Source organism: Grammomys surdaster, unplaced genomic scaffold (assembly GCF_004785775.1).
Source record: "Grammomys surdaster isolate TR1022 unplaced genomic scaffold, NIH_TR_1.0 219, whole genome shotgun sequence".
NCBI lineage: Eukaryota > Metazoa > Chordata > Mammalia > Rodentia > Muridae > Grammomys > Grammomys surdaster.
Genome location: NW_021604664.1, coordinates 346,268 through 356,633, shown reverse-complemented (window position 1 = coordinate 356,633; position 10,366 = coordinate 346,268). Strand labels below are relative to the sequence as shown.

Genomic DNA, 10,366 nt, shown 5'->3' with positions numbered 1-10,366 from the left:
ATCTGTGATGCTGCACATCTGTGATGCTGCACATCTGTGATGCTGCATTCCGTTCCAAGTACCAGGAGATAAAGTAACTTGGGCAAGAAATGATGAAACTTTAGGGTGGTAAGAACAGAGTTGAAGTAGCTTTCATGAATACCTGAGAGGCAAAATTAGTAGGACTTAGTAATGACTCAGTTTGGGACCTCAGAGAGAGAAAAGGCTGATACCTGAAGTATAGAGAGAAAAAGACATCATTAGTGTGTATGTATAGAGAGTATGGATGTGTATTACAGGTACACAGTGTCTACAGAGGCCAGGAGATGCCATCAGCTCCTCCAGAAGTGGAGTGACAGATGATTGTGAGCCATCATGTCAGTGCTGGAAACTGAAACCAGGTCCTCTGCAAGAACTCCAAATGCCCCTGACCACTGAGTAATCTCTACAGACCCCAGGAAACAATTTTGAATGTAGCCAAGAAATCAATTAAAAACTACAAAATACACATTGGTTTTAGTGACATGCAGACAATTTTGAATTCCTTAGTTGGTCTACCCACAAACTTCTTGATGATTAAACTCAGTTTTAATTGCCAAAGCTACCACTGTAGAGGGATTAAAAATCTATAGCATGAACCATATTTTTGTTCTTGACCTCTGGCCTATATATGTATGTATATGTACACACACACACACACACACACTCGTTTTGTTTTGTTTGGTGACATTTGGATACATATCTGTACCCTCTCTCCCTTGCTAAATTAAAGTCTTTTTTAAAAGACTCACTATCAGATACTGAGTTCTAGACTTAACTATGTAGTTAAGAACTTAGAGTGTAGGTAACAATGGCCAGGTAGATGAATAATTCTTACTCTGGTATGAATATTGCCATCAAAACAGTTTGTTTAAGTTGACTTGGAAAAAAAGTGATGTTGGGGTAGAGTGTTATTAATAGCAAGTTAAACTTGAGTGGGCAGTATAGTAGGTGAGAAGTTGCTTTTGACAGCATGTGTAGGCAAGGGTTTTTAACGTTGTAGCTGGCAAAGCAGTTCAGTAGGATCCCAGTCAAAGAAAACAATGATTTGAAAGAAAAGAAGCTTAAGATGTACCTTATATTGTTTTGAGGCCTTGACCTTTAGTCGTGCAGTGCAGGGAATATATGCATGCATTGCATGCCAGGTAAAATGGTTTGAAATTGTTTTACATCCCCCCTTCCTTTGCATGATACATGCTTGTACTCATACATGCCATGGTTCATGTCTAGAGGTCAGAAGACACTGTAATGGAGTGACTTCCTTCCTTCTACCATGGGTTCCAGGGATTGAACTCAGGTCGTTAGGCTTGGTTTCAGGTATACTTGCCAGTCTAAGTTACTCTTCTTAAATTTTATGTTAAGAACTTTGCCATTTTTGAACTTTTTTTTTTTTACAGTTTTTTATTGCCTTTAACTTTTTTTTTATAGTTTTTTATTGCCTTTAACGTTCATCACACCTGTGATCTCCATGCTTCTTAGTCTTGTAGGTCTGATTAAGTAACAGTTGTTTTTCATATGTTCTTCAGTTATTATTTCTTAATTATTGGCATAATATCTGAGTTGTGTAACATAATTACATGCAACTGAACTTTCCCTATCTGAAAGCTAGCAAATTTATAACTTAAGGGGCCAGGTGTGGTAACATACAGCTTTAGTTGCATCATCTAAGAGGTTGGGATAGGGAGATTGTCACTTTCAGGGATTCAGGGATTACTGAGTGAAGTGGCATCTATAACATATATAAAGTCAATATTGTCTTAGATTTAAAGTTTCATTGTCTTAAACTGTGGTTTTGATAGGTTGTATGCACCCCTGACTTGAAGGAGTGCTGGAAACAGTGACCTGCAAAACAGGAATGTATTTAGAAAACATGCTCCCCCTACCCTTGGGATTACTGTTTGTCAGAAGTGAAAAGTATAACAAAAGGAGCAGTTTTACTCTTGTATTAGCTAATGTAGATATAATATTTTTAAAATAGTTTGGAGATTTATTAAAAAGAACATATTGCTACTTGAGAGATGGCTCAGTAGTTAATATCACTGGCTGCTCTTCTAGAGGATCTAAGTTTAATCCCCCGCTCCCTCACAACTCAGAACTGTCTGTGACTCTCTCTGGGGAACCATTGCTTTTTTCTGGCCTCCATAAGAATTGTGTACATGTGATTCACATGCAGACAAAACACCCACACGCAACAAAATGAAAAGTAAAATAAAAGAACATACTGTTGCTTCCTACGTGGTTGTGTGTTCTGAAGCAAATTAATTTTTAAAAGTTTTATATAAAGAATATTTGTAAACTTCTCATTTGTCCCTAACCCAAGTAATTAAGAGAAGAAATTTTTTGAAGCTGTTGTCAGTTTACAGCAAGTTGAACAAAAGGTACAAAGATTTTTTTTCTGTGCCCATATTCACATAGTTATCGCTCTCATCTACCAGAATGGATCATTTGTTTCAGTTGATTATTCTGAATTAACATGTCATTATTACTCTACATACTCACATTAAGAATAACCCCTACTATATATTTTATGAAATTCATCAAATTTATATTTACCTATCATGATAATGTCATACAGAGTATGTTAACTGCCATAGCAATTCTGAGTTCCACCTATTCATCCACCTGCCCTCAATCCCTGGAAAACTACTAACTTTAAAAAACTAAAAATCTATTTTGCCTTTTCCAAAATGTGATGTGAGTCATACAACATATACTTTTTTCATTCTAGTTTCTTTTACTCAGTGAGCTTTTTAGCTTCCTCAGGGTGTCACGGCTTGAATAGAATATTGCTTTTTATGCTGAGTAGTATTCCATTGCATAGATGTCCCACCATTTATTTGACTTATTAAAAGACATCTTCAAAGTTTTGGCAATTTTGAATATAGCTGTTATGAACCACCATTTTGTGGAAACATAAAATTTCAACTTCTTCGGGTAAATAACAAGCAGTGTAGTTATTGTATGTAAGATTGTGTTTCATTTGATGACCAAATATCTTTTAAAGTGGTTGTATCACTGGCTATCCAAGGATAGCCTCTAGCAGTGAATAAGGCAGTTTGTTTCTTTTTTTCTTTTCTTTTTGCATTTGGAGTTGTCAATGTTCTGGACCTTGAGCATTTAATAAGTGTTTATGTGATGGTTTATTATTGTAATTTGTATTTCTCTAATATAGAATGAGAAATATCTTCCTGTAGATGTTTGGTATATGTGTGCTCTCTGTCCTGATGTATTTGCTTTCTTGCTGTATTTCAAGGTCTCCTTATATTGTGTTGCAGGTTTTTTTGCTTTGCTTGTTATCTTACCAGCTGTGCCATTTTGAAGTATTTTCTGCCCACCTGGCTTGTCTTGGTTCTCTTATCAGTGTCTTTTCATGAGTTAGAAAAAAAAATTATTAATTTGGATCTGCTCTTGAAAGGATTTTGCTTTTTGGTTTCATCTTTATAAAGTCACCAGTAAATCCAAGGCTATTTAGAGTTTTCCTCTGTTTCTGTTAGTTGTGTTGAGGCAGTTTTTACCCTCCTCCAAGAATGGAGTGGGGAGACAGGAAAGAGACAGTGAAGACCAGTGGAAAGTACTTCATTGTTGATTTGGATCTAACAACTTTAAATGGGATAGAAACAAACAAACTTAGAAGAGATTCCTTTGCACGATTTAAGTGAAACAGTTTTGAACTTTGAATAGTGGTGGGGATGCTAGTTCTCATGGCTTGAATGAGATGTCTTCCATAACCTCTGGCATATGAATACTTGGTTTCCAGTGGAGCTGTTTGGGAAGTTTAGGAGGTATGGCCTTCCTAGAGGAGGTGTGTCACTGAGGAACAGACTTTGGTAGATTAAAGACTGAGTTGCTAGTTTGTTGTCTATGCTTCCTCTTTGCCTTTCAAGGTTAACTGAATAGCTGCTCCTGCCATCTGTCTATCGATAGTCATATCTATCTACTGCTTTCCTACCATAAAACTCCGGAATGATAATCCCAATAAAGCCTTCCTTCTATAAGTTGCCTTGATCATGGTGCTTAATCACAGCAATAGAAAAGTAACTAGTACACCATCAGAAGTTGTTAACCGTTCTGAGAAATGTGATAGATCAAAAGCTCTCAGGGTTTTGGAGGCGCCAAAGATGAGCAGTCGCTTGCAGAGTAAGTTACAGCTAAGGGAGAAGCAAGTTTTGGAGGCTTTAGGAACTAATTCCTATCTACAGCTGAAGTTTGTAGTGTCACAGCTTGAGGGAAAAATGGGTCCTGAGGCAAAAAATGAGCCTTCTCTGTGCCTCTGGTCCTGTTCTGGAAGCTGGACCAACCAAGCCTCCTTACCATAGGAGAAACCCTAGCCCTCAGTGGGCCTGTCCTCAGAGTCTTGAGTTAGGTACTCCTTTGCCAAAGAAATAAGCTGGCTGAGTGACAGACCGTAGAGTCTTCATTCAGGCTTCTTTTCCCCTGTAAAGAGCAGGTGTATCTGGGGATTGGGTAGGGTGGGGTCGGAGGCAGGTACTTGGTCAGGCCTTATAATCAGGAGCAGAGTGAGTCTTAATTCTTTTCTTCCTCTGTTCTCTTCTTTCTCTGTCTATACTGTCTGCAGTTCTGTGCCTGTGTTCTGAAGTTGGAATTTATAAAGTGTCAGGTGCCTGTGATCCCTGGTTGACAATTGTAGGCATGCAACTAAAGTAAAAAAAAAAAAAAAAAATGAGATCAGTCAGGGAAGAATTGTCCAATCTGTGGGACTGGAGAACCTACGGTCTCCAAAACATACAGAAGTTCAAAGTCAAATCTGTCTATCCCTAAAGAGGTAGGGAAGAAAGTTTTGTTCTTTGTTGCCCTTCCTCTGCTGTGACGTTTTGTGTCTTTTGCAAAACTACGTTAGCACTCTACTCTTTGTGTACACATGCATGAATGGGGAGGTCAAGGAGTGGCTGTACTCCACAGTTTCCAGAGGAATGCAGGCTTTTGTCTAGTCACAAAGAATTGAAGTTTCCTTTGGACCTGACAGTATATTGTGGATTTGATTTGCCTACATTGTTTATGGCAGATACTTTTTTGTGCTTCTTTTGTACTGGTCTGGTCTGGTCTAGTCTGGTTATAGTAAGTTTGATTTTACAAGGATTTGTAGAGAATTGCTCTAATTTCTTTTTTTATTATTTTATGATTGTAGCATAATTATTTCATTTCTTCCTTTCTTCCTCCCTTTAACTCTTCCTATATTCTCCCCTATCTTCTTTTATTTATATTACATGCGTATCTAACAGGGCTATTTTTGTTAATCAGGGCTGACTCTTTGATATTGGATAGCCAATTGGTGTGTCTTTCCTGGTGAAGACTTTTTCTTCCACTCAGCCTGCCTCTGAGGAGGAACAGTTGAGGCCTTGTGGTCTTTCCCATGTATTGATCATGTTTGTTGTTGTTGTCCTTGCATAGCTCATGTTTACGCATTGTGATGATGAGACTTTATGGGTATAGTTTCTCGTGTTATGGGAAAGATGATCTTCCAGCACACTCCCTGGATTTACTAGCTTTTATAATCTTTCTGCTCCATCTTTTACAGTGTTCTTATGCCTTTGGTGTAGGAGGTCTTACATAGATGCATCCCACTATAATAGTCTCTTGCAAACAGAAACCTCCTTGATGAGATGTGAGGACTATACTTAGATTGCTCCTAGTGTCTTTTCTTTTAATACACATTTTAATTTGTGCATATGTTTATCTCTCTGTATATGCCAGGTGTATGAAGGTGCTCATAAAGGCTAGAAAAAAGTGTTGGATCCCCTGGAATTGGAGTTACAGACAGTTGTGAGCCGTTCAACATGGGTGCTAGGAACCAAACTCAGGTACTCTGGGAGGGCAGTGTGCACTATTAACCAAACCACTGAGCCCCATTAATGTCTGTCCCATTAATGATTATTACTTTTATGTGTTTGTATATATGTACGTATGTGTGTGCCTTTGCCACATGTGCATAAGAGTCTGTGGAAGCTACAAGAGGGTGTTAGCTCCCCTGGAAGTGGAATGATAGAGAATTATGAGCTGCCATGTGACTTCTGGAAACAGAACCTTGGCTTCTCCAAATATAGCAGTCTTAACTATTTCTCTAGCCCCAAATTGCTATAATTTTTTCCTTAAATTATCAAGCTATCTAGGCATGATACTTTGTTTTGGAAGTTTGGTTATTATTAAGTTTCGTTAGCAGATCAGCCTTTTCCCCTGGTCTATCTGATGGAACTACGTGGTAGGTTCTGACAAAAGTCACACCATGCAACAACAGATCTCACATGGGAAGTTTATGAAAAGGGAGGGAAAGAGAAGAAGAGATGAGAGGTGGAAAAACTTGGCCTTTTATCAGGCTGTGGTGCATGCATAAGAAGACATGTGACGGGGTTGACAGTTTGTCCCCTCTGAGCATCTAATGATGACATGTCTTAATGTCACCTGATTCCTTGAAAGCTGGCTAGGAAGATGCCTGAATTGCAGACATTGTCATGGGATTCCTTTTGGCTGTCTGTGGAGGTGCCTGATTGCTGACGTTATCTCTTATGTGGATTTTGAAGATTCTTTCTCAAGAAATTGATTTGTTACATTCATTGCATTGACTATCAAATAGTGGATATAGAATTGATTATGTTATGTTATATTTCTTTATTGCCCATTTCACTTCCATGAAGTCTTTTATGATCTTTCTCAATAATTTGTGTCTTTTTTTTTCTTCCTGATTACCAATTAGGCTACAAGCTTATCAGTTTCATGCCTCTTTCTAAGGAATCCTTTTTTTTGCTGTTCTTTCTTTATTGCTTTCTTACTTTCAATTTTGTTAATTTCTTTTATTAACTTTGAGTTTAATTTACATGTTTTTTGTTGTTTTGGTTTGTTTTTTGTTTTTGTTTTTTTTTTCCTAGTTTGCTAAAGTAGAAATACAAGTGAGATTTTAAATTCTCACTGATGTTCTGATAATTAGTTGTCGTTTGGTATCTATGGGACATTGGTTTTAAGGTCCCTATGGATAACAAGATGGAAAGATACCCAAGTACTTTATAAAATGAGGAAGTGTTTTCATATAATCAGTGCATATCTTCTCACATAGTTTAGACCAATTCAGTATGACCCTTGTTACCTATATTATATATTGTATAGAGAATATTACATTACCTATAACGTAACTCCTTTGTTGTTACTGTACTGTACTGTCTTGTTTACAGACTAAGGAAAAGGAAATTTAATGTTCATTATCTATGTAGGTTGTTTCTACAGAAATAATTTATTAGTCTACAGTTGGTTAATTGACTCCACAAATACGTAACAGAGGCCAATGATGTATTCATTCATTATTCCTAATTTTCCTTTGAGGGTTGTTTGGGTACATCTCACAAATTTTAATAAATTGTCTTTTAATTTTTGTCTAGTTTAGTGTATTTAGCATTATGTTGTTTAACATCCAAGTAATTTTGGGATTTCACAACCATTTCTATCTTGGATTTTTAGTTTAATTCCACTATGATTTGAGAGCCAGCATTATATGATTTGTGCATCTATGATACTATAAATAAGGAGCATGAGTTCTGGTTCCTACATACTCTGCCCCATTTGCTTTATGCCATATCTTATGTTTTAGCTATGTTGGCCATAAAATGGAATTGGATTGTAAATAGGTTGTTTTCTCAAAATAAGCATGATTTCTTTCCTTGTAGACATAGGCAAGGAACATGGAACAGAGACCTGTGTATTTTCACAAAATCTGTAAGATGGTCCCAGTTGGTCAGATGGAGAATCTAAAACAAATTTAAATATTGTTTGAGGAAAATAAGATTCTCATGAAAATTATAGCTTCCCAGTATAGGTATTAGTTTTTGGCAAATACTGTATTTCTGAGTCACTTGCTGCATACACATAGAACAGCTTTTTAACCTTTGCAAGCTGGTTAGGTTTCTTAGATACTCATTTTATTGAGTTAATCTGCAACATTGCCTACAGCTTTAATTACACCGTGTTGTAATATACTTGTTCTTGACCTACTACTCAGGCTGGGATTGTCTCCTTTGTTGTTACGTGAGACTATGCTACATATTAAGAAGGGAAACACTGTCTATACCAGTTTACTTAGCTTTCAGAACTTGAAGTTAACAAATATTGAGAAAATAAATTTGCCTGTAGGCCCATAACATGACTACTTTAAGATTTATTTACTTACGTTTGTTTGTTTAGAATGTTAAGTTTCACTGAAGGAAGTGCATCTAATTTTTCTTTTTCATTATTGAGTTACAGTTTTAAAGTCACCAAATGAAATATATTTTACGTATTTTTTGATTGTGAATATTATAGTTCTACTCATTAATATATTTTATTATATGAGAGTTTTATGCATTTATATAGTGTATTTTGCTTATATTCACTGTCACTTCTCTCAACATCAGTTTTCTGCTTTAAAAAAGTTTCTTTGAAATCTAGGAGCTACATTAATCTGTGTAGAGATGCATATTCAGAGGTCAGTTTGATAGTGTTTCATTTAGAAAGTAATAGTAAAAGATTCTTTCAATTAGAGTTACCATTGCATGGTGAGCAAAAACCATGACAGGTTGGGGACAAAAGGGTTTGTTTGGCTTACATATCACAGTCCATTGAAGGAGAGGAAGCTAGGATCTCAGTCTGGGAGGGCAGAAGCATGCAGGCAGGAGCCCTTGTAAAAGACCATGAATGAGTGCTTCTTAATGGCTTGCTTTTCATGGCTTGCTTAACTGCTATTTTACAAAACCCAAGATCCAGGGGTGTCCCATCCACAATGCTGTACAGAACTGTCTACTTACAGTTCTTCTGAAGGTATTTTTCCTAATTGAGGGTCCTTCTTTTCAGATGACTATGGCTTGTGTCAGGTTGTAGCCAGCACTTAGGTTCACAAAGCTCACCTGAGCTTTGCTGCCACGAATTTTTGACCATATTTAAACTACAAGGCATGCATTTTCTCCTTAAGTTGAATATGAAAGCAGTTGTTTACCCTATTATTGGCCATGGGTATATCTTATCATGCAAATGGTTATTGTAGCTTTTGAGCTTCACAGATAGGTAAAGTATTGATGACATTTATCTTCCAACAGTGTACATAGCACCCTGTGGTACTATGAAAATTAGCCATCAGAAAGGATGCCTGCCAGTCATTATTCACCTGAGTTCTTCATGTCCTGAGATCAAAGTATACATTGTCTTCACAGTGCCGTCTGGTGGGCAACCAGAAGCAATGGTAATAGCTTGTCTTATTTGTATTTTTATTTTTTTGAAGGAGCCTAAACTCTTAATGAATTTAAGTTATATTAGGTAATCAGTAATCAAGAATGCTTTATAGACTTGGTTACAGGCAATCCAATATAGAAAAAATTTTTTTTCAATTGAGGTTCCTTTTTCCAAATGTCAAGTTGACAAAAAAACCTAACTAGGACAAACAGGATTACAAATAGCAAATTTTTTGCTGCCATGAGTGATAAGAGAGATGTATTTGATGCTGCTGCCTTTATTGGCTACTTTGAGTTCAGATAGTATATTGCTGCAGTTTGTGATATTCTTGAACTACCAGGATAGGAATAAGTGGAAACTGTGTTTATTAGTTAGACCTCTCTAGAAGAACAGAACCTGTCGAATATGAATATGTGTATATATATATAAAACTTAATTTTAGTGCCTTACAAGTTGTGGTCTGGCTAGTCCAACTGTGGTCATCTGACAGAAAGGCCAGGAATCTGATAGCTCTTTAGTCCACAAGGCTGGATGTCTCAGCTTGTTTCTAGTCTACATTGGAATCCCAAAGAAGGTGACTCTTAAGTTCAGTGAAGAGATGAACTTACCTGGGAGAGTGAGGTCAAGTAGGCAAAAAGTTCCTTCTCACTTGTTGTTTTATGTGGGCTGCCAGCAGAGTATGTGGCCCGATTTAAGTTAAGTCTTCTGACCTCAAATGATCCTGATTTAGGGTGGGTCTCCCATCTCAAATAATCCAATGAAGAATAGTTTCTTACCCTTGTGTTCAGCTGGTTGGATTTTAGTTGATTCCAGAATAGTTAAGTTGACCATGAAGATTAGCCATCATAAATGGGGAAAAGGTAGATGAGTTGAAATACTGGCTGATTTCTTTTTAGAGCATGCTTACTGATTCTGTTTCATAAATTTGTGTGCAATGATAAAAATTTTCTGAAATCTTTGCTTTATAACAGAGCAGCTATTGCCTTTGTAGGTATGTTGAACAGTTAAAATGAATCTAGAACAGTTGCAGAATTGGATTTATAGTTTTATAGCTTAAACTGAAATAGGCATGTTTGGCTGTTGCAGGAAATATTTAAAAAGTGGCACCAGTTCTCGAGCTACGCTCAGCTACTCTATCCGATGG

At 36.8% G+C, this 10,366-nt stretch overlaps 1 protein-coding gene across 6 annotated transcripts in view; it reads left to right on the top strand.

The window, feature by feature from the left end:
• The window catches only part of Spopl (speckle type BTB/POZ protein like), a 72,942-nt gene that overhangs the window by 2,148 nt on the left and 60,428 nt on the right, over positions 1-10,366 (top strand). For 5 of the 6 annotated variants that reach the window (XR_003712094.1, XM_028772893.1, XM_028772892.1 and 2 more), the window contains exon 2: positions 5,731-5,837. The exons of the other annotated variant lie outside the window; for it this stretch is intronic. The gene's annotated coding sequence lies outside the window, so the exon portion shown is untranslated. The remainder of the gene's footprint in view (positions 1-5,730; positions 5,838-10,366) is intronic. 6 annotated transcript variants of the gene reach the window in all.